We start from the raw sequence: 6027 nt of genomic DNA, 5'->3' as shown, positions 1-6027 counted from the left end.
AGACCCGTCTCTGGGTTTGTGACGTCCGGTGGCGGCTAACTCGCGCCCGCCCGTCTCCTCCTCTTAAAGGGGCCGCACGGTCTAAGAATGTCGCTGAGACCCTTCGGAGGGGTCGTTGTTCGTCCGAGTGACCGGTGTCGGTCCGGGGAGAGTGAGACCCGGTTCTGGGTTTGTGACGTCCGGTGGCGGCTAACTCGCGCCCGCCCGTCTCCTCCTCTTAAAGGGGCCGCACGGTCTAAGAATGTCGCTGAGACCCTTCGGAGGGGTCGTTGTTCGTCCGAGTGACCGGTGTCTGGGTCCGGGGAGACTGTTCTCCGCCACCCAGGCCCCTCCAAAGGCCTCTGGACAGCGAATGAGCCGCCAGATCGCTAACTCCCGCATCGGTGGATCGGTTGCAGGGAAGTAAGGGAACAATGGGGCCAGGTGTGGGGCCGGATTAGGATTCGGGCCTCACCCGTTCCTGGAAGCGAGACCCAGCCCGGGGATTACATGGCTAATCCTTCTCAGATCTTCGCATCGGAGGGCGTGGGGAGGACGGCCCATACCGCCCACCGCACACCTGGACCGAAGCACAGGTTAAGCCCCCTGTTGTTTTCCTTGCGCAGGTTTCTCAAGTTTCTGCTCAGTTCCATCCTCCCAGCTAATCTCTCCATTCATCTTTGATTCCCAACACCTGGCCGAGTGTTTAGAGCATAACAGCCCCATTGTCCACTGAGTGATTAACTACCTGGTTCTGGAACCCAGGCGGCCACTCCGGCCCTCAGCCAGGAGCTGAGCAAGAGCATCCTCATCCTACCGCCATCCCTCCCTCCCACGGGATTCCACGTGCCGGCCATACCTCTGGACCCGAATAATTCTGTAAACCGGGCCAGAGGGCACATGTATTTTGGTACCTTACTCTGCCAGGCCCTGTGTGCAGGGCTGGAGGCACAAAGGCAATTAGGACACCACCCCTGCCTCGGCGGAGGTACACAGGGAACTGTGGACACAGAAGTCAGGGTAGCCTAGTGTGGAGAGCGGCCACAGCGTTTGGACAGGGTCAAGCCTGGAACTAATGAGAGGGCACGATCCTCTCCTGGCAAAGCCACGTGCAAGCCCTCCCAGCACAATTATAGCCAAAGGCTATAGTTGTAAACTGGACCTTATGATCAGAACCTGTGGTCCCACGTGGCTAAGTGATAAAGGCTGCGGGAGGTGCAGCAAGTAAACAAAGCTTGATCAGGTGCATGTAATTGAGTAGATTCGAAAGCTGGGAGAATGTAGTAACCACGCCCTTACTTTGCCTCATGGAGTCTGGCTATAAAATAAAGACTCAGTTTATAGGCTGTGGGGCTGTCTCCATAAAAGAAGCAGCGTCCCACCTAGACCCAGCTTTCTTCTCTTGTCTGTCTTTTCTAAATCCTTCACCGCCCCTTCTCGGGTTCACCCATGGCCGTGCCCGCTCGGCACAGCCGCAGTGATGGCGAACCGATGACACACGTGTCAGAGGTGACACGTGAACTCATTTTTTTGGTTGATTTTTCTTTGTTAAATGGCATTTAAATATATAAAATAAATATCAAAAATATAAGTCTTTGTTTTACTATGGTTGCAAATATCAAAAAATTTCTATATGTGACACGGCACCAGAGTTAAGTTAGGGTTTTTCAAAATGCTGACACGCCGAGCTCAAGAGGTTTAAAAATAGGCAGGGGCACGGGCACAGGCATGGGAGGGCCCTAAAAAAAAAGAAAAGAAAATGGGCAAAGGACCTGAACAGACACTTCTCCAAAGAGGATAGATGGCCAATAGACATGAAAAGATGCTCAACTTCACTAATCACCAGAAAAATGCAAATTAAAACCACAATGAGGTATCACTTTATACCTGTCAGAATGGCTGTTATCAATGTCAACAGCCCTAGCTAGTTTGCTCAGTGGATAGAGCATTGGCCTGCGGACTGAAGGGTCCCAGGTTCAATTCTGGACAAGGGTACATGACCAGGTTGCAGGGGCTCGATCCCCAGTGGGGATGTGCAGGAAGCAACTGATCGATGACCCTCTCTTATCATTGATGTCTCTGTCTCTCTCTCCCTTCTTCTCTGAAATCAATAAAAGTATATTTTAAAATAATAAAAATAAATTTAAAATGGAACTGCATATGACCCTGTGATTCCACTTCCAGGAATTTATCCAAAGAAATCCGAAACACTAATTCAAAAGAATATATACACCCCTATTTTCATTGCGACGTTATTTAAAATAGTCAAGATTTGGAAGCGGCCCAAGTGCCCATCAGTAGGGGAGTTGATAAAAATGATGTGGTGCATTTACACAATGAAATACTACTGAGCCGTGAAAACAAAGGAAATCTTACCGTTTATGACAGCATGGATGGACCTGGAAATTATTATGCTGAGTGAAATAAGCCAGTCAGAGAAAGACAAGGACCATAAGATTCCACTTATATGCGGAAACTAATGAGCAAAATAAACTAACAAAATGGAGACAGACTCATAGACACAGACAACAGACTGACAGTTTCAGTGGGGACGGTAGTTGGGGGCTGGGTGAGATGGGTGAAGGGATCAAGCGTCGGCCTGCGAACTGAAGGGTCCCAGGTTCAATTCCGGTCAAGGGCATATACCTGGGTTTCGGGCACATCCCCAGTGGGGGATGTGCAGGACACAGCTGGTCGATGTTTCTCTCTCATCAATGTTTCTGGCTCTCCCTCTCCCTTCCTAAAAAAGAGGGTAAAGGGGATAAATAGTGATAGAAGGAGACTCAACTTAGGGTGGTAAACACAAATACAATATACAGATGATGTATTATAGAGTTGTATACCTGAAACCTATATAACTAGTAAAGTAAAAATAAAAAAGAAGCAATCAATGAATGCATATATAAGTGGAACAACAAATCAATGTCTCTCAAAAAAATCAATAAAAATAATAGAAAAGTTAAGAAATGTTGTAAAATAAAGAACTTGATTGTCTATGGTTCCTAAGAGGGAAATTCTAAATCCTTGGACTTTCCCTAGCTAGCAATAGAAGTTCTTTGTTACTCATAATGGGCCCTGATAGTTTATACTAATGAGATGATTAGATAGTTTATGCAAAGGAGAGTCAGGATGGGGGAAGGCCACATCAGAAAGAACAGCCACGTGATTAAAGGGTTAGCACTTTGAGCCACTTGTTAACAAACCAATAAAACCCCAAGAAAAATTCTGGACACAAATGTTGTAAAATAAAGAACTTGATTGTCTATGGTTCCTAAGAGGGAAATTCTAAATCCTTGGACTTTCCCTAGCTAGCAATAGAAGTTCTTTGTTACTCATAATGGGCCCTGATAGTTTATACTAATGAGATGATTAGATAGTTTATGCAAAGGAGAGTCAGGATGGGGGAAGGCCACATCAGAAAAAACAGCCACACCAGAAAAAACAGATTAAAGGGTTAGCACTTTGAGCCACTTGTTAACAAACCAATAAAAACCCAAGAAAAATTCTGGACACTGAAGCTCAGGGAAACTTCTTGGTTGGTAAACACACGAATATGCCAGGAGGGTGGTGCACCCTTACTCCCGGGGAAACGGGCATGGGCGATGTGCTTCTGGGACCCTTCCAGACCTTGCCGATGTATATTCTTACAATGAAATGGTAATCGTGAGTACAGCACTTCCCTGAGTTCTGAGAGTTATTCTTGCAATTACTGAACCTGTGAGGATGGCAGGAACCCCTGAAAATGTGGACAGCCTGGGAACCAATGAGATTTATGGCTGGCATCTGAAAGTAGGGCAGTCTCATAGAAAACCGAGTCCTTAACTTGTGGGATCTGGTGCCAACTCCTGATGGTCAGCACCAGAATTGTACAGTAGTAATGTCTAGTTAGTGTTAGACCAGTTGGCGGTGAAATAGAATAAGAACCCATTATACTATCCCAAGTTCAAGGTGGTAGAGGGTCTGCCCTGTGCTGGTAGAGGAAGAGTTCCCATCACGGCTCTTCAAAATCTGATGGATCCTCATGGAGAGGAAGGAGGCAGGTCATATTCTCAAGGGTAAGATGGGGTTTTCTTGGGCTGCAACCCAAACTAGGATCCCTGTGTCGCCAACCCAGTTGGAATGTCCCCTGACCCCTGTCCCTTCTCTTGGAACCTCCTAGAGGGAGCCACCAGGAGTCTGAGGGGTCCCAGACTCCAAAGTGCCTTTTAATTTGGCTCTCTTCACCTGCTTTATTAGTCAAGGCCATTTCCTTATATATGAGGTATTTGGGAGTGGGGAGAGCTGTCTGTACTATGTTGGGAAAGGATCTAGGAAGAGAGGTTGGGTGCAGACAAGGTCAGCAGGGCTAGGATTCAGTGGTCAAGGAGAACAGGCTGGCCTCTCTAGTGTCTTCTGTTGCCCTGGATACCTTCCCAGGGGCATCCCAGGATACTCCAGTGACTCAGCAGTGGGAAGCTAAGCCAGTCAATTAGACTGTAACGTTAGCAGTGCCCTTTCTTCTCAGTCTCCTCCTTCTCTGCCAACCCCTTAAATGGGGCGTTACCAGGCCCTACACACTCCTCCTAGATAACCTCACCCATGCATATGCCAGTGCCTCCCAAACCCTCATCATGTCCACCCAAGATTTCTTTTTTTTAATGTTTAATATATTTTTTATTGACTTCAGAGAAGAAGGAAGAAGGAGAAACATCAATGGTGAGAGAGAATTATTAATCGGCTGCCTCCTGCACACCCACTACTGGGGATCAAGCAGGCAACCCCGGCATGTGTCCTGACCGGGAGTCAAACCCGGGACCCTTCTGTCCGAAGGCTGATGCTTTATCCACTGAGCCAAACCAGCTAGGGCCCCCAGACCTCTTCTGCCTCCTGAGGCCCCTAATTCATGCCCCACCAATGCCTCAAACTCAACACACTCTAAGCAAAGCACATCTTTCTCCCAAACATGAGCCATCTGCTGTGCTCCTATTCCAGCTGATGGAATTATCACCCACCAATGAACCCAGCAAGCAGACTGGGCACTGGCTCTTTTCTTTCTCTCCTCACATCCAGGTCCTAAATATTCTACCTCCAAATGTCTCTCAAAGCCTTTTTTCTTCCCATATCCACTGCCACAACCCCAGTCCTGGCCAGCATTATTTCTACCTGGATACTGCAAAGCCTTCTTATTGAATTCCCCACATCCTCTCCTTTCTCCTCTGTAGCTGGGGTGATCTTTCAAAAATGCAAATCGAGCCTGGCTGGCGTGGCTCAGTGGTTGAATGTCCATCTCTGAATTAGGAGGCCATGGTTTGATTCCCGGTCAGGGCAGATGCCCAGGTTGCAGGCTCAATCCCTGGTGTGGGGTATGCAGATGGCAGTTGATCAGTGATTCTCTCATCATTGATGTTTCTCTCTCTCTCCCTTCCTCTCTGAAATCAATAAAAAAATATTTTTTAAAAATGCAAATCTACATATTCCTCTCTGAAATCAAGAAAAAAAATATTTTTTAAAAATGCAAATCTACATGTTTATCCTCTATATAACCCCCTTCAAATGGTTTCCCATTGCTCTTAGGATAAAGTCCAGATTCCTTAACATGCTGCTAGTGCCTGTCCCATTTATAGTGTTCCAGACAGACCCATGTTTGTTCAATTCCTTACTATCGCTCACTTCTGAGGCTTTGCAAATATTCTTTCCTAGGGTACCTTCCCTTCCCTTTCTTGTAATAATCTGCTACTCATTCCTCAGGTCTCAGCTAATCCCAGGAACCCATCCTTGTTCCTAAAACTTTGGGCTGCATTCCCTACTATGGGCTCCCACAGGACCCTGAGCTTCCCCTAAAACAGTGGTTCTCAACCTTCTGGCCCTTGAAATACAGTTCCTCATGTTGTGACCCAACCATAAAATTATTTTCATTGCTACTTCATAACTATAATTTTGCTACTGTTATGAATCGTAATGTAAATCTACTTATATAAAAACCATGGGTGGTGTTCGTCACATACAAACAGCCAGCGATCGAGCAGAAGTCAGTCCTACATGGGTTGTCTTGGCAACAGCTGTGCCCTA

This window comes from Myotis davidii, unplaced genomic scaffold (genome assembly GCF_000327345.1).
Source record: "Myotis davidii unplaced genomic scaffold, ASM32734v1 scaffold37, whole genome shotgun sequence".
NCBI classification, from domain to species: domain Eukaryota; kingdom Metazoa; phylum Chordata; class Mammalia; order Chiroptera; family Vespertilionidae; genus Myotis; species Myotis davidii.
The sequence above is the reverse complement of the archived record's forward strand: the minus strand, read 5'-3'. Positions refer to the sequence as shown.